The following is a 20,000-nucleotide window of genomic DNA, read 5'->3' on the forward strand; positions in this document are numbered from 1 at the left end:
ATAATTGTGCTGCTTTGAATAGGCTCTGCTCGCTGTAAAACTGAAGCAGATTAAAATCAACAACTAAAAGTGTTTTCCGACAACTGCTGTCAGGCATTTGCATCTGTGTTTGCATGAATGTATGTGTGTGCATGTGCATAGTTGTGCACATACGTAAGTGGGTTAAGTGGTAAGACATCTTTCGACATACGGTAGGTGCCTCTTTATTTTTTTGATCAGCATTGATTTTCAAGGACTGTGCAGAAGAAGTAAAATAGTTGCAAGCCCAATGTGTTGATTTGTTGTTTTGCAAGAATCAACAGTTTTCATGACCAATATTCACCTTGGAGCTCAATGCCCTCCCCTGTCCCGTTCCCATTCCTCAACTTCTTGAAAATGTATTAACACAAACCATAGCGCGTGTTTGCAATGCAAATTTAGCCTGGCAAATTGCATAGCATCAGAAATGTGCAGTGTTGTTTTACTAGCTGTTTATTAATCGGGGATAACCAACATCGACCATAATCGACGTCAGCTCATATCCTAAAATAAAAACAACCAGGCAATTTGTTTTCACTCATATTGGACAAATATCTTCACTTGCCTTTTCCTTTGATTACACTTAGCATAGAATAACAACGAGACTCCCTTTTCTTTAGACGCTCGCTCACCAAGTCGACGGCTGCTAGAGCCGCATGGCAATAATGATAGCACATAATTAGGGTTTCATATCCCTTAGCCTACTTCATTATTGCAGCCTCTAAAACCAGAAATCTGCATTTTGCATGTTTCTCAATATGAGAGAAACTCATTAATTGTACACAATAAGGATTACGGTTACGCAAGCCTAAGTGTATTGTTTGAGTGGGAACAGAACGGGAAGCGAGTAGCTCTTCCTGTTACCCTCACCGTGCACCCTCTTCTGCCTCTGCATTCCCTTCTGTAATTAGAGAAGCACATCCAATTAGCATCCCGATGCAAGTGCTGGATGTATTCCTGGCTCGTGTTCATACCACGTTGTTTAATGTCCATCATGCACACTGAAGGAAATGCCAATTGTTCGTCATCACCTATGCATTCTATCGTGGTATTCCTATTTCCTGACAGGGTCGTATTCGAGAAAGGAGCTGGTGGTGGTGGTGGTGGTGGTGGTGGTGGTGGTGGTGGAGGGATTATAAAGAATGAATTTGTATGGAGGTGCACGGAGACACCACGCCCCGTAATTGTCTGAATGTGTAACATGAACTATGTATCCGTTGAATCCCCAGACAAGGTCAGCATTACTCTGCTGTTATTTGATTGCCCGTATGCACACACACGCGTAACCAAATCAGCCGGGTACAGGAGGGGTTACTGTTTTCCCTCAAGATGGATGTGGGCTGAGGCAAAGCGTGTCCCGACGGAGGAAACATTTATTATCTTGAGCATTTCTTACAGATCGTTTCTCAAATTAAATAAGTAGGGGGTGGGGATGGGGTGGTGGTGGTGGGGGTGGGGTTGAGGGGGTGCTGTGGAGGAAGAAGAGGAAGAAAAAAATACAAAATTGGTTGAAAGATTAATCAGAGAAAACTCTATTACTATGACAGAAATAAATTCAAGAGGAAGTTGTCACATGATGAATCGCTGAATGAAACATATAAACTAAAAAATAAAAGCGTGAAAGTAAAAAGAAAAATGCATGGGAAATGAAACTAAATGTACCTGGTAGTCAGCAGAGAGGGGGGGGGGGGGGGGGGGGGGGGGGGGGGGGGTGTACCAACCCCGGCCCCGAACCCCACCATTCCCAGGACGTTACTTTCTCTTCATTTATTAACAGCTGTCCAGGACAGCGCCAGGACGTAAACAAGCACAGCTCTCCAGTGAGAGGGCACCTCATCTAATGGTTATGAAATGCATGATCAACTGCAGCCTATAGCTCTCTCCTCCCCCCCCCCCCCCACACACACACACACACACACACACACACACACACACACACACACACACACACACACACACACACACACACACACACACACACACACACACACACACACACACACAGGCCACACTTATGCAGATACCAAGGAATGGCCGCTCTTTCCGTAGCACCTTGCTCACCATAATTTCAAACAGCATACATGCATTTACACACACCACACACCACACACACACACAGACACACACACACACACACACGCACGCACGCACACGCACACACACACACACACACACACACACACACACACACACACACACACACACAAACCTCTCTGTTGCGCTTACGCTGAAGCATTTGGAGGAACAATGATAGACTTTTTTGTTAAAACAACATAAATGAAGGACAATAAAACCTCCAATCAAGCACATTCAAATTGGATAATAAGTATGCAACATTGCGTTTTTTGGTGAAGAACTCGCTGCATTCTAACGAGAAGCTGCAATCTCAGAGTCAAATAAAATCGGCAAGATGTTGTTCAAGCAGTCATGTTATGCTGAGGTATGTATTATATTTACATGTATTGAAGAACAGAGGCACAGTCAAACTCTTTGTTCCAATGTGCTTCCACATGACATTCGGGGGTCTATAAAACACATCATGTAGTACAGGAATGAATGTTTCTTCCTCTTCTTTTCTTTGTTTGATAGGATTTGATCTCCAAGTATGGGCACATTCTCACGGAAAAATGTTCTGGCCAAACATCAAGTAAAACAACTCTGAGTATGGCATTTAATGCAGATTTCTCCAGTTCTCTCATTCCACCTGAGCCGTAGGCAACCCCACAATATCTGGTGTGGCAAAAGCTTCCCACTCATATGTAATATGTCTAGACTCGACCATTGCAATGAACTTCAAGTCTAGAACTGTGAAATAAAAATGTTTCCTGGTTAATGGCCAGGCCAAAGACTGTGAGTATTATTGGTTTCGTCGTAATCCCCAGAAATCATCTCATCACATCATGCATAACGAATGACTGTAGCAGTCGGGTTAGTCCCTGCTTGATGTCAGAAGGAATCAAGACCTTGGCTGGAGGGCCCACAGTGGGAAAGTTCTCCCACCGCGTCCCCCCGGCCAGGTGGCACAAATCTAAGATGACATCTTTTCACCGGGGTTATGGGGACAGAGTGTCGGAGGGATGAGCCTGAGGAACTCCGAGAGAAGGTATTATTTATTCATGGCATTACATGTGAATACATCTGAGAAGGAATACACATAGAGAGAGGAAGGGGTTTGTAAAAAATGAAAAATGAAAAGTTCTGAGGTATTGATTAAAACCTAAAAAGAATTCACCCTCTACAAAGTGGAGTTTTACGATTGGTGGAAAAAAGGCAAAAAAAGAGAAGAAAAAAAAAGAAATGAAAACTAAATAATTTATCTTTTCAAACTCATCTCTGCCGCTTCAACTTTGTTTGTTGCGTCGTCCAGGCATGTCAAGTTATCCCTAGGCTGCAGGAGCAGACAGTTGTGAAGTGAGGCATGAAAAGAGGGGGGACATATCGATCACTCCTTCTCCACAGTCTGGGGGACCAGCGAGCCGTGAACATCCAATGTGTGGAGGATGAATGCCTTTCGACTGAGCATCATAGGTCACAAGGCAATGGCTGTCCAATTCTGCGTGTTAGAGGCCTGGGTGCTTTTTTAACGTCCTTGTCTGCATACTTAATCCATTTGAGTTTTGTTTTATGATTTGTCGTCGTGTCGTCCAATGAATTGCGGAACGATATATCCTGTTTTAAGATCAAATATCTCTAGCATGTTGTAACCTGCAACACATATTTGTTATTTTATATTTGATTAAAAGAACACAAAAAATGAGGGTATCTAGAATGCCTTTTATCTTTTTAACTGGGGAAACCAATTGCAACTGCTCTCGATATGAATCGATTTTCCAAATGGAACGTTGAATGTTTAAATAAGAAAAGCGATAAGAAATAAATGTTGATGTTTTTTCAAAATGTATTTTGATGTTTTGATATAACTTGTTTCATGTAATTATTGTTTATCTGATAGATAAATTAATATTAATCGCATTCATGATGCATCATCAAAGCCCAAATACATCATCTGCCCCTTAATGGTTTGTTTTTCTGCGGGATAACATATTTTAAAAGGGCCTCCTCCCATACGTAAACACCACCAGGTCGGAGCATCAAAGCAGAGTAGTCATCAGAGTAGTGCGGGCATCAGACTGCTTTATCTGGCTCTTCCTGATCCAGGGAGAAGCGGTTGATGCAAAGCTCGGATTTGTTGCCTGTAATTCTCATTCTGTCCATCACGACCACCGACTCGTGACCACAAACTTGAAAGGGGACATATATTGACCTATAAACCAAGAGCTTTGTCCGCGAACTCAGCCCGATAGATGAATAATCAATAATGCACCCACAAAAACCAAGGACCCTCCTTTAGTTGTCAATCAATCACCTTCACTGCAGGCTGGACTTCCGCCCATGGAGCCCGTCAGTGCTAACATTCTCCCGCTGAAGTCCCACCATACCCACGGGCGCAGATCCCGGGGGGACGAGGCCCCTAAGACATCTGAAAAACATGAATTTGTCCCCCCAAGTAGAATTATCGAAAGCAATTATGTAATTTAAAATATATATTTGATAGAAAACGCCTCCACTTTTGAAATAATTCACACACGGTTAGTTAGTTTGTGTCATTTAGATAGTTTATGTCCCCCTTATGTTCTTTGCTCTGTGGTCTGAACCATTGCATACATGATTAGCATGTTGTACCACTGCTACTACTTTCAGATAATGAATGGTGCTGCCCCTGTGGAGGTGTGGCTCTGTAAAAGAGGTCAATATGTATAGGGAGGGCCTAAAAGGGGTTCCTTAATATATATTTTAAGCTACTATTAATGGCTGTGCGTCCGTTACAGCAGATCATTTAATATACTTTGGTGATATTATTGACGTCCCCTCCAGAAAATACTATTTTGTGGTCCCCCAACCCTAAGGTGTAATGAGATCAAACCTAGGTTGACCAAACCTAAGGACTGACCTTTACTGGCCTCTGCCCTGGACATCACATTGTTGCAGAAGAAATTCAAAGAACAGTAGATCCAGATATCGGGAACTGCCTCCTTGCTTTCGATTTCCCACCCTTACCAAGTGTGGCAGTGCAGCCACAGGGCTGCACTGCCAAACAAACCATGCCCTTGTATGTCGAAACCTATCAATACACAAAGAGTGATGTCAACTTTTATGAGTGAAAGTAAGTGGCGAGTTGACGAGATTGTTTGCCTCATCAGAATTGAAGCCCTGCGAGTTTGTTTGGACAGAGCAATCTGACAAACTGCGTCCTGTGTCTGTGGAATCCCTTCACAGGATTATTTTGGCAGCCTTCCCAGCCGCATGATAGACATTGAAGGACCGCTCATTAGATGACACGCTCGATAGCTCCACTGGAGCCTAGGGGCTAGGTCTAAGGATCTCAGAATCCATAAGCCATGGCCAACACAGGTCCGGACCGTCGGCAGTTCCTTCCAAACTGTCATGACTCACATGAGCATCAGTGTCTGCCGGGAGGCCCACTGAATGGTTCCATGTTGAACACTACAGTAGGATGTCTACAGCTTGGCTCTAACTGCCAACAGCGGTTGGTCTTAAGCATTTTAGAACAGCGGTCCCCAACCACCGGGCCGCGGACCGGTACCGGGCCGCGGGACATTCCTAACCGGGCCGTAGGTTAGTAGGCTACAACATGAATAAAAAAAATAAAAAATAAAGAATCATGCAAAATGCATGCACACTTAATAAACTCAATTTACTTTGCAATACTGTCTCTCTTTTACATGCCATGAGTCTATATGCAGTTGTTAGATTGCATCTAACATGATTGCATTTTTGGTAAGGTCTTAACTACTTTTCTTAAGCATAACTGTCTGTCTGTCCCGTCCTCAACACGTATTGGCTTCAGCGGCTGCGCGTGCAGCCTAAGCTCACTTCACTTGTTGAGTTCAACAGTAGTGTCACACTATGAGCTCAGCTCAACCTGACACTACTGAGAATGACGACTGTCTTTAAACTGGCAGATAAAGTTGCTGCATTTAAAGCCAAGCTTGATTTGTGGGGACGACGAGTGGACAGTGGACAGGGAGTATTCGATATGTTCCAAACATTAGTGGGGATTTTTGGAGAGACTGAGGCAGGGCCCATTCTCTCGCAGCTGGTGCGCGATCACCTTGTTGCGCTTTCAAATGAATTCGAACGTTACTTCCCATCCTCCAAAGATCCACGGCGAACGAATGAGTGGATCCGCAACTCATTTGTCAATGGCCCGAATCACTTGTCAGTGCAGGAGGAAGATCAAATGATCGAAATAGCTAATGATGGTGGTCTTAAAAGTGTGTTTGAGCAAACCTCTCTGGCGGGTTTTTGGAAAACCAAAGCGGAGTATCCCGAGATATCCTTAAAAGCGCTGAAAACGTTGCTTCCATTTCCCACCACGTACCTATGCGAGGCCGGGTTTTCGGCATTGACTGCAACTAAAACAAAATTGCGCAATCGATTGGACATTTCAAACACGCTAAGGGTGTCACTGTCTTCCACCACCCCCAGATGGAACCTTCTTGTTGCAGGGAAACAAGCACAGGGCTCCCACTGATTAAAATGAATTGTAGCCTATTCTGTGGCCTCACAAACGCGTGTTAAGTTTCCTTACTGACATTTTGTGTTGTGCATGTTTGCACTTGATAGATGTTACTTCAAGTTTAGTTCAATATATTTATGTTCATAGTTCATTTTTCACTTGTTCAAGTTCACATTCTTTTTTTAAGAGTTTGTTACCTTCACTGTTCATAAATAACTGGAACTAGTTACTTTAAATGAATGCATGCACAACACTATATGAAAATATCAACAAATTGGCAACCTCTGCGCAACATAACCCAACCCCCCCCCCCCCCCGGCCCGCCTCGCGAATAAAACCGGTCCTTGGTGCTGAAAAGGTTGGGGACCCCTGTTTTAGAGGATACATATTCCACCTGCGCTTTTTCCACGTCAGACATTTAGGATCAATCAGCATCAATTTTCATGTCCAAGTCTTGAAATGGATGTCAATGTTTCTTACTCAAGAGCATCAGGTTAGGTTAATGACTTGGCACTCCTGCCAACACTTTGAAAGCCTTTGAAAAGCAAAAAATAACACACAGTAACCTGAAATGCAAATCCCGAGTATTTCACAATTCTGAATGTAATTATGTGACTCGACATGACTGACGGACTGGTTATAAATAATGCAGTGGCTGCAATTTGCTGTTCTGCTTGGGTTTACTAAAATTCCAGATTTTCTGTTAAAGTTAGCATTTAAACAGACTAATTGTGCACCGCTATTTCTTCTTTTTCTGTGACACTCAGCTTGAACTCTATTGCATTGGAATCTTAAATGATCTTGTGATTTGTGATTAAAAATGACTTTTAAAAAGCCTCAACAGTTCAGTATAAAGAGGTTAATGGCCTTTACTCTTAGAGTCCATTCTTCAGTATATTCATTGACTAAAGTGCTTCTGCCTCTGAAGTCTGTCGATTTTCATTAAAGCAAACAGCACCTTGTGCTCCATTGTATTGTATTCCTTACTGCCATTTGGTTGCATAACTGAATGGTTTGACTAAGCTTTTGAAAAATATATTTAGCTAAACATTACTCTGCTTTCAAGTTTTACAATATTCTGTGAAAGTGATTAACAGAAACTTGTTGAACTTTTATTAAACTGTGTCTAACAAGCCATTTAACCATTATTTTTAATATATATAGTTATCTACATTATAATAGTTAACCCCTTGTCAGTTGTGTGTTTGACGTATAAATGCCTACAATGCAGTTTATTAATATGTATACTATTATTATCCAAGTGTATTATCTATTTCAAATTCAGTAACATTTCAACATCACATTGTATTTCATTAGTCGTTTAAGTGGCTAAACATTTATTTCATTATTCGCTCACATAAGTGGCTAAACAAACCTACCAATGTCTGCCTACAGTGTTATAAGGACAATGAACCAATCCTATTGGAACTATTGGCATATGATTGGTGTCGCTATCTTCCCAGCCCACACCTCTCTGACTGGAGAGCTTTTCTCCCGATGACCTCCCCACCTCCCAAGGATGACACAGTATTGTTAGCGGTGATAATACAGCCCTCTTGACACACTTATAATTGTCTCTGCCGTAATGTGAAACTGTCAAATCCCATTGTCTGACTTCTCATTTCTGCCTAATCGAAAGTTGGGTCAAATTAGAATAAAAAGTTAAACTTTGATTAATTACTGTCGGTTAGCATCATGGGCATGGGTAAAATACTGCTTGCAGAACGTCCATCACTTTGCCTTCCAATGGAAGTTTAATTTCAAAGCCTTTTCACATTTTGTGTCCTCATCAGCAAAGGAGCGTGCCCCCCTCATCCAGAAGAGCTGGTGGATTTTATATCTTCGCTCCGAGCTTCCGATATCATTTCCGCTGAAGGGCCCGTGCTGGAGAAACAAATGGCCCCTTGTCTCCTCTTCTCATTCAAGGATGGGCCTGATTATTCTCATCTTTTCATTGCACAAATAGCACTCCTCCTCATTCTTTCCTTTTTTAAATTTATTTTTAAGCTTCTTTCCACAATTAACTAAGTGCGTTTATTTTAACAGGAGGTAATCTGTTCCTGGTTATGAATTCCAGGCAAAAATGGAATTACATTGATCACTCTCGCATGATACGGAGACTCCAGGGCATATTTTCTTGAAAGGGCAGGTGGGCTAACTCTGACAGCCAAGCTTATACTGGAGGGCCAACCCTGTTAGTGGCTCCATTGATAATTTAAAGAGCTTGAGCCAAGTGTAAATGGCCCATAAAATGTACTCACTAATTGATGCAGTGTAAAGGGCATACGGCACTGGCGGAGATTCATACAGGGAGATGGAAATGATTCTAGTTCAAATACATTCTCTGTAAATGACAGATTTCCGGGCAAAAATAAATGGAGCTAAAAGCGTGGTCTCCAAACAGGAAAAATATACGAAGTCTAGGTATCAACCGGTGGAGACTTAACAAGCGTAATTACCTCTATTGCTAATGCAGGGTTGTAAGCACTTGCAAAGCAATGGGACTTCTATCCTTTTCAAGAAAGTAATGTTGTGTACAACATACAAAGTTAAAGTTAGTGATGAAAACCGAAGACCGAAAACCGAGGTTGTGAAAACTTCTGAAATTAAAGCATTGTTCACCCTTGTGTGGCTAATTAAAAAAGAAACCCTTTGCAGACAATAATTGAACACAGTGCTTCTGGTAATACATTTGTAGTGAGTTAAAGATTTGGCCTTTGCTTCCCATCTGGACACTACCTTACAAGAATTTTAACAAATTTAAAATACGAAAAAGAAATACAGTAAGTAAGCTATTTCATTGTAGTAATACTATTAATGGAAAAGTTTTGTTATGCTGTCAATAATTTATTGATTACATTTGTGTTGCAGACAAATTTTTCAAAACATTAAGGTCCGCTGTAATTTAGATATTTTTTTATGTATTCATGAAACATACTTGGGGAGATAACTTTTTATTCACTAGTGACGAGGGGCCAGTCAATCAGATATACTTCAAATGAGTTTGACCGCTTCTCTAGCATGTCCGGCACCGCTGTGTCAAGGTCATCCGTGGAGCTAAAATTATGTTTCCTTTTCTTCTGCCGCATAAAAAAATAACTCACACTATTAATTGGATTGAACTAAGGACAGACTTGCCTCCTGGCATAGATAATTGGGTTTTGGAGACACAAAGGCAAAAAGGGCATAGTTTACAAGTGAAGAAATGTAAACATCTTTCTTTCATCTCAGTCAGAGTATGTTGAAAGTGTTTCTGAGAAACAATTTATTCCTTGGTTACAATACCATCTACAATTTTTTTTACTTTTGGCCTTTCTCAAACCAACCGTTCTCATTTCCATTTTGATTAAAAAAATACAGTGTCAGATATTGTGCTACCTCTATTGGGATATCTTGCATGAACCTGATAGTCACAATTAATTGTGAAAAGAAAGTGTGGCTATGAAGTTACCAAGTCAGAATATATCAGTTACAATGATGAATCATATTCAGAAACCATGACTCATCCAAATACATTTTTGACACAATATAAAATAAATAATGGATAGATAATGCAATATACACATTTAGGAAAATGACAAACTATACACAAATTGGTTTATCTTCAAACAGGGTAAGCTTTCTCCACACTGTTGAGTTTTGGACTATTTTTTCCGAAAATAAGAACACAGATTAATTATGGGGATATGAACTTGGATTAAATCCAGTCCAATCAGATTGGAAAATAATACGCCGGCCATCCTCATGATCAGCAATATTGCCCATTCTCAGCTAGGCAAACAGATTCTCAATAAAGATGGAGGTATTTTCAAGTATATATTGTGCCACATGTCCATGACATTTTTGTCTCTAGCTGAATTGGATGAATCATTATCCTTATCCTTATAAGAAGGGTTCCAAGTTAAATGTATGGATGCATAACTTTGTCTCCACAGTGCTGAGCCATGTCAAGGCCATAGCAAAACATTTCTCCCTTTTTTTTTTTCTTTTTTTAACAAATTCGACCTTACGTCGGAAAAGTATGCGTTCAATTGTGTACAGATTGCTTGAGAGCGAACTCCTGTATGACGTGGGCTCGTTGCCTACTCGGTGTGAGGGGGTGAGACAAGTAAAATAAATTGAGTGCGCTGTTATTCAGCAGCCCAGCCACATCGTTGATGTCGACCAGCTGAACCTGCTGGGATCTGAGGAAATCAATAACCAGACACACCTGGTCGTATTTACACCAGAGGCCCGCGGCTGTGTCGCATTTTGCCTTTTGTTTGTATGTGCGTGTGTGTGTGTATGTGTGTTTTTTTTACATACATATAAATCAGAAATGAAAAAAGTCCCTTTATCTGTTGAGGTAAGAGGGTGGGGGGAGGGGCACATCTTTGAAAAGACAGACAGCATCATTGTTAGATTTCCATAAACCCCAAGACAGGCTTTGTGTGGAAAGACAAAGCCTGATTGATTGCCTCTAAATTTGGGATGTCGCCGCCGTACCCAGTATTGAAGGCAATACCGCAGGTAACCTTCACTGGGCTGGGAGCAACAATAAACACTTGTCAAGCAAGACAGAAATAATGAAGTGCCCTTTGCAGCAAGACTCTCTGGGAATCTTATTTGCAATTTCATTGAGGCTGCATTAACACCATTCAAATACCATTGATGGAATTGTAATTATTTATGTTTTGGGGAAGATTGTTTGTTTGTTGACATTTTTTGTTATGTCTGCCTGTGTGTGTGTGTGTGTGTGTGTGTGTGTGTGTGTGCGTGCGTGCGTGCGTGCGTGCGTGCGTGCGTGCGTGCGTGCGTGCGTGCGTGCGTGCGTGCGTGCGTGCGTGCGTGCGTGCGAGTGTGTGTGTGTTTGTGCATGTGTGTGTGTGTCATACATTATTTCATGTAAAGTGATTTTTTCTGATGTGACCCTGCCTATGAATCCGATTATGGTTGTGAATGTGTCTGAGAATGTAATATTTTTGAACCCTGCCACTGCCTGTCTATTAGGTTATGCTCCTCCACTGTACTGAAGAAATTGTTGTGATTCCTTCTGTTCGATATAGGTATTTCTTTTTTGGCGGATGAAGGATTTCGTTGACACGTCTCCTCCACCTTGTGCCCTATAAGAATTACATTTTAAACACTAGGTAATGAAGCCCAGCATGTCTGGTCGTTGATGTTGGAAGAAGCAAGCTGGTCACGCCTCAGTGTTTCTGCATAATCACCTCATTTGGGGACATTTGTGAGTCCACAAATGTCTCGCAGCTCTGTTGCAATGAAACATTGTCTGTCCTGATTTTTTTTTATCCAACCTTATAATAGCATTGGGTGTCGTGTGGGTTTATCCTTGCTTGTTTGTGTGTGTCTTGTCACTCAGTGCATGCACCCTCATTCAGTTCAGTTCAGTTCTCTCATTTAGTTCCACTAAAAGGTTAAAAACTTAAAATCTCTGGCTATTAATGTTGGAAGTTATTTTAAGGCGTGGGGGCGTGTAACTTTCCAGAGCTCTCCAGTTTGTGTGCCTTTCACCAGCATTCGTGAAATGCTGCGCTGTGTCACACAATACATTATGACCGTGTGACTGGCTGTATTTTGACGCAAGTGAACATCTCATCAATAGCCGTGTTAGGTGCTTCACGTTCCATTCACATGAGGTCAACTAGCAGACGCTCTTATCCAAAGGAACTTACAAGTGAGGCTGAGCGCAATTAGTGTTTACACAAAATCAATGTTGAGGCAACAATTATTATTTCAGTTATAGAAGATTCTAATGAAAAATAATCGATGGGATAGGTTTACAGGGTAACTAGACCCAGGCTGGTCAATTTTGTTTGTATTATCATTATATTAGAGTGGCAACACTTTACAATAAGATAACATTTATTATAATTATGATAATATTTAATTAAATGTGGTTATAATCATTATGATATAGCGTTATTGACGTTCGGATTGGTGGAATAGTGGATTACGGTTAGCCCTAACACTGTCAAATAATGTATACATTAATACCATTTATGAGAAACACTATTAATGCATTATTATTAGAGCTGTCAAGCGATTAAAATATTTAATCGTGATTAATCGCATTAATGTCATAGTTAACTCAAATTAATTGCGATTAATCGCAAATTCTTTTTCTATGCTAAATATCCCTTGATTTTTTTGGCCCATAATTCTTCTCATTGTAATTCTCTTATCAACATGCTGAAGTGCATCGGCTTGCCTTGTGCAAATGATTTTTTATTGATAACAACATTGGCATATACACTGATCAAAACAGGACGATACAAAAAAAGAGCCTATAGTGCAATTAAACGACTGCTTTGAACAAATGTCATTTGAACATAGCAGTCAGGCTACTGCTTCTTTGTTTTGAGCCAAAGAAAAAAAAAAAAAAAAAAGTTTTTTTTTTTTTTTTTTATAAAATAATTGCGTTAATCGCGCGATAAAAATTTTAACGCCGTTAAATTTGGTTTGCGTTAACGTCGTTAATAACGCGTTTAACTGACAGCTCTAATTATTATTAACTTTTAAATAACTGTTAATTCTTGCTTTTTACTGCATTAACTCATGTTTACTAATGGTTAATGAATGTACCCTTAATGTAGAGTGCTACCATTGGAGCATCAAAGAAACGCATACTGTCCTAACACAAGTACTATGGCGTCAAGGCGCACACAGGATGAACACCCAGGGAGGAGACGCTCTCAGAACAGAGGGACAGGTTCTCTGATGTGTCCTGTGAAGATAAGGAGGGACTCTGCAGAGGGTCAGGGGGAGAGTCCTGCTCGTTCCACTGTGGAGCTACCACCTCTACTGGACTGTGAATAAGATCCAGCCAGTGGAATTGATAGTGCTAGTCACTGTTCATTAATGGACCTCAGAGGCCCGGTAGGGATGAAGGGACGGATGAGAGAAGTGATGGATGATGTGAGGGCATGTCCAGCGGCTATCCTCAATGGCAACATCAAGGAGGGGAACCTGTTGCAGTCTTGACTTGTTAAACAGTGATCCGGTCAGCTAATAAGGAAGAGAGCATAGGGTTAATAAGTTGTGGTATTTTTTACAGTGTCGCCATTGTAAAAAGGATCACTCTTTTGTGTGTATAGGGATCAAGTTGTTCATCCATGAACAGAGATGCACATACAAACACATGCATGCACGCACGCACACGCACGCACGCACGCACGCACGCACGCACGCACACACACACACACACACACACACACACACACACACACACACACACACACACACACACACACACACACACACACACACACACACACACACACACACACACTCTCTCTCTCTCTCTCTCTCTCTCTCTCTCTCTCTCTCTCTATTGCCTGGAACATCAGCAAGACACACATCAGGGACCGAGGTGCTCTGAGTGTGGTTTAACTCCATGAAAGTGTTGAGCATCTCTCTGCAGTGCCGCGGGGTAGTGACAGTGTGCAGGCATGTGTGGTCAAATACATGACAAACCAATGTCACAAAGGTGCGAACGGCCACTCGACCTGCAACATAACCCTCTCGATATAACCCCTTGTCTGTCTGAACAGACGGACACACAAGGACAAAAGATGGCACATGCGCATGTGCAAATGAAAAAACAAAACTATATTCCTTTGTGTAGTGTTATTTTTTCTCTGTTCTGGGCAAAAAATACATTCACAATCATATTATTCTTCTACATTGAGTGTGAGAGAGATATCCATCCACCTGTCTGGGCCTGTGTTACGCCAACCTATTGTGATGCAACTCTCTCCCTCTCAGATGGAGGGGGTGGTGGGGAGAGGGGGGAGGTGATGGAGAGACAGACGCTTGGATTTGTTCCTCCGGCAGCTGAACACCCGGGGCACTGTGCTGTTGTATTGAGTAAATCCACACCAGGGACCAACTTCTCACTGCTATACAGATAGGGCTTCGTATGCCGACTCCGGCTTGGTCTGCGCCTAGCTACTCCTCCAGATCGACTTCTGTGTCCGAGGGAGTAGAACAAATGTGGATCGTTTGTAGTTCATCAGGTGGTTAAGAGCTAAATCTCACTTTCTTGCACATATTTTATTGGACGCTGTTATGCATATTGAGAGAGAGAGAGAGAGAGAGAGAGAGAGAGAGAGAGAGAGAGAGAGAGAGAGAGAGAGAGAGAGAGAGAGAGATCCCTATTTTTGCTGCTTTTGCTGCTTTGACACCTGCTTTTCGCCAAAGGGGTGAATATGAAAATGCATGATTTTCTGTAATATTATGCAGAGGACGCCTATAGGTCATTTGCAGTTGATGCCACACTAGGGGAACCCAAATGTTATGAAGGGCGTTGGATTATGTTGTGTATGGTTGCTCAAATTAGTCAAACCGAGAGAAAATCCATAGTTGTATTACGTTCTAGAAATAATTCACCAAAAAGGAGAGAATGCAAAACACAATAAAATAAAGGGTGTGTTGTGAAAACTTCAAAAAAAGGCATACGAGCAATAATTATTATTGAAAAAAAGATTATTCTTGAGATTATTTCAATACTTTGTTACTTTTGTATATGTATTCATGTTTTTGCTTCCCTGTAGTAAATTACCATACGAATCGCTGGTGATGAGTAAGTGGCACTTCCTTGTTAGCAAATATGTTACATTTTCAATAAATCAACAGTAAAGCATTTAGCGACCCTACATGTATAATGGTTTTGTTTCACTCTTCTAATGGGCCTTCTATGTAACCAAGTCATGTGTTAAATTGCTTTTCTGTCAGCTTTTCCTTGTTTGTGTTTTCAGGCCGCTCGAGCGCATTAAAGCATATGGATTGTGTAGACTAGGCTCCTGTAACCTTGAATCTACAAAAGGGGAACCAATGTTAGAGTCAACAATACTGCGAGGCGAAAGGACGAAGTCAAGGTAAGATGAAAGCAGGCGCTCTGAGGGTGCTCTGAAACTAAAAAGGTTCTGCTCCGACGAAAAAAAGAATATATCCAGTATCTGTGGCTGTTGTAGTCCAGGTATATGCTAGTCTGATTCTGTATTGCGCCCGAATAAAGTGAATTCTGGGGTCACCACCCCTAGATTTTTTTCAGCATTTAAAACGAATTACCTGAAATCCTAAAATCAAAACAATTCACTATCATGTGGGATCTTCTTTTTAATTAAACCCCAAAATGTTTAAAAGTGCATTGTATTTCATATTTTTCCCTAGTATTGTTTCATTGTAGGTAATGGCAGAGATGAGGGATTACTAAAGTACAACCAAAACCATAATTAAATAAATTGATTTAAACATTGTTGTATGGAGACAAATCCAGATATTGTGGCCAAGGTGTAGCAAATTGTGTTTTTATATTTTTTCTTCTTGTCCTTTATTATCCTCTCAAGCCCTGTGTTCTGTCCCCTGTTCTCCCATATTTTTCATGTCATACTTATTATATCTGTTAGTAATTATGACATCAACATTTTTCATGTGCGGACCGATATACAACAGATCAAAGTTTTCCTCTATTTTGTCAAAAATAACCTTGACCATTTTACAACATGGATACAAATGTAGATTATTAAGTATTTTCGTAGTGATTTCTAGCAGACTAATATTTTCCAGGGAATAAAAATAATCTATTCTTTACCAAATCATTTGTATTGTGATGCAGTGTGCCAGACAGACCTTACAATGGATGACATTGAGAGGATGAAAGATGTGTTGAAGCAAACCTGATGTGCTTATATGATTAAAACACTGGAGACAAAATTCAGACAAGAGTCTATAAAACCCCCCACCAAAACAGGCCTCCCCACCTTTTCTGTGTTGTTGAAGGTTTTTCAGCTTTGTAAGCCATAGATCTCCTGTAACCCTTTGTGTGCACTTAAATGTGAGCAGTTTATTTTAGTGCTGCTGAGGTTGAGACGCAACCTTCCCTCTAAGTTCTGGCTTTCAGGTTCAACATTTCATGTTCAACGGTTTTGCGTGTTTGGCACAATGAAATGCATCTACTTCATCAAAGGTTGGAGTTTTTGAAAGAAGCCAATGGCATTCAGGCAAGCATTCAGGTGCAGGGTTGCAGGGATTGTTGACTGATTTGAGGTATTTGTTCGCTAGATCACAATCCTGGTCAAGCAGTAACAGAACCAGGTGAAACACTTTCCATGAGTGATGACTTTTGTGTAATTTGTTCTATATTGTCAGCCTCTGTTGTCCCAGTAGAGTAACAGAAAAATGACATACAATAATAAATAAATTATAACAATAAATAAATATATAACACAAGTCATTTGTTCTAGCTTAGAATTAAAAAATATTAACAGGGCAACATTTCTGGAAGCATATTTTCTCTGAAAAATAGATAGAATTGGCAAAATCCGTTCACCCAATAGGCTGTTTTTGTTCCTTTCAACAAAGTTACAGTAGCCAGGATTCACTATATGAAGCTTAACCTGGGCTTGTCAGTAGGCATCATTGTCCATGTCCAGTCTAACACATCACAATCCTTGTTCAAGTCAAGTAAAAAACACAGGTTCAGCGGTCTTCCAGCAATTCCTCTAGTTTCTGCTACTGACGTTTAGCAAAAGAGTATTTCAATGAGGCAGGAGCTGCAGGAATCTGAAGAAATGGCAAGCATATGTTGAACAAAGAACTTAACTAAAGCCTTAAATATCTCCAGAATAAATAACAACATTTTAAATCAGGAGAGACTAGTATTTAAAATGAACCACAACATTTAATGACAGCGACACATTTGGCGATTAGACACCATCAAATGATGTCATGGGATGATGGATCCATGAAGTCTGCAGGGAGGTGGTTTCCCCTTGAATGTGTCTAGACGCTGGTGGTATGGTGACTATGGCTGGAGATCCTGCCTTGAGGGCCCCATGTCCTCCTGAGGGAGGCGGCTGGAGATAAGCCGGAGGAGGAGGAGGTGGTGGAGGAGGGCTGCAACAAGTCACAAACAGCAGATATGAGCAAGGCCGAGAGGTATAGATATATATATATATATATATATATATATATATACATGCATACATTCTGAGTTTGGTGCACCTGTTTGAATGCAGAAAGTGTTTCATATTGGTTGAGAGAACAGGGGGCGGGATCTGCAATGACAGCGTGGGAACTAGAATAGAGCGTAGATGAATGAGAAATAGATGGGGAATGTCGTATTGCTGATTTAACTTTTGCATTAGCTGCATAATACCTTTTAGACATTTGATGGCATTAGCCACTTGCATTTCTCCATGGTACAGGTACACTGTCCCCATGGTACAGTGTATCTTTCGGTCCAGCACCGGATTCGACTGCATCCCATTCTGCTTGTGAGCAGGATTCTGACAAGCTGAACATTTTGTTAAAGTTGACAAGCAAATAACACATTACACTTGTGATAATAAAAATGAATCACTTTTGCTTACAATCCACAGACAATAATGTACACTTGATTTACATTATGCAAACATTGTGCAGTTATATTTATCCATCTTCTTTGGCCATGATGTAAATTCAAGGGGTTTCTCCAAGCCTCTGAGTATGGATGACCTGCAGCACAGGAGTCGATTTTCAGCACGTATGCTAGTTGACCTACTTTGGGTTGCACCTACCAAGAATATGTTTTAACCTGCAATAACACGAATCGATATCGATTTGCACGAATTGTAGCAAATCAATATCGTGGTGTGAACATCAATTATCTGCCACTGTTTTCTGTTTACACAACAACAATCACAAGTTTATTCATTAAAAAATATTTAAAAAGAACTACTATTATGCCTTCATAAGTTTAGCAATTGTTAAACCTCACAAACAGAACCATTTCCTTTTGAAAGTCAGTTCAAGTCGAATGGTTTAATGATACAAGGTTAATAAGGTTAATAAAGCTAAACACAAGTCACTAAGTAGAGAGACTTGGTAGCATTTTTTGTTGAAAACTATAAGCATTCAATCACCCTGGCGATAACTAGCTGTCCGTTAGTCCGTTGTTCCAAATTTGTGAACTCATCCACACACAAATAAATGATATGCCTCCAGGCCTTTTTAGGCTTTCATCTGATCCCATGTGTATGACGCAGTATGAGATAAGTGCTCTAGAGTTAGAGTACAGTCTCTATAGAGGGTGAATCCGCAATAATGTGCAATAAATCATTGGGTTTGCAAACTGTTGACGTAAACAGAGCACCACGGTTTTGCGTTCCCCCGTTTTAATTCCCTGCCTCCACGTGAATCCTGTGCGTCAAGGGTCATCACGTGACAGGAAGCCACCTATAGATTTTATCTATGCGACGCCGGGAGCCTCCTGGCAGATGTTGAGCAAACAGTGTATTCGTGACAAACCAATGAGAGACAGGAGCTCGGTTCGTTCCCGGCGCAGCCATACAGAAGCGGACCTGACCTCCGAGCACTGACTCCCATGCATCTTCCCTGACAGAGCACCACGGTGCGGACCGGGTGTGTGGGGGGGGGGGGGGGGGGGGGGGGGTGGGCGGGCGGGGGTGGGGGGAGCAGCTAAGCCGAGGAGGAGACCTTGGCAGCGTTCCCAGATGATAAAGGGAAGTCTTTGAGGAGAGACGCTCGGTGTTTATGTTTCTGAGCGAGAGGTCCGAGCGTTTGCTTTACCGCAGGGTGCCTGTTACTCCGCCGCCCCCTCCCCCCCTCCCACCCTCCCACCCTCCCACCCTCGGTGAAAAAAGGCCGGATGTTCCCTCACCGGAGACCGACTGTGAGCGATGATCGGGATGAACGCTTTTGAGCCTTCCCCCGACCCAACACCAAAGGAAACAACAAGCGGGAAATGTTTGGTTTGTAGTTTACTTGTGAAGGGATGCAAAGTGGGGCCGCTCCAAAGGTCACATCACACGCAGGGTGAAGCTCTGTGGCGCGGAGAGAGCGAGAGTGACATAAAACGAGGGAGAGCGCAGCGAGGATAGAGAGAGGTAGAGAGACACAGTAAAACAAAAGGAATCCGAGAGAGAGAGAGAGAGATTTGAATTTCGCATTGTAGATCATGCGAGCGGAGGATGAATGTTAATGCGGTGTTGGAGACCAGTGCACGGCGAACAGTCCTTTGATGCCGCCATCAAGCAGAATCTCGCCCTGCGGTAGCTCCCCTCCCCGTGTCCTCGTCTCTCTGATACACTGGGTTTTCTGCATTGACCCTGGGACCATCGCCTTGAAATATGGCTCAGAGAGAGACGTTTTGGAGGGGTTGGGTCACTCAGTGTAGGAGGCTACGTGTACACAGCAGAGCCTCAGAGGGTAAAGGGATACTGCTCTCTGGGACTCCATCATTACCGCTTCAGTCGAGAAAAAGACTAAACAAAAAAAAAGTCCTCTCAAACAAGAGTGGAGTAGAGTTGAATATAGAAACTTTATAGAAAAAATAGCCATTTCTAATTTAGTTAAATGACCTTTTGAACGCACAGGAAACGCAACGGGAAATATGCCACCCCCACACATGTCATGTGGTGAAAAAAACAAGATTTTATAC

This window comes from Gadus morhua, chromosome 13 (assembly GCF_902167405.1).
Source record: "Gadus morhua chromosome 13, gadMor3.0, whole genome shotgun sequence".
Taxonomy (NCBI): Eukaryota; Metazoa; Chordata; class Actinopteri; order Gadiformes; family Gadidae; genus Gadus; species Gadus morhua.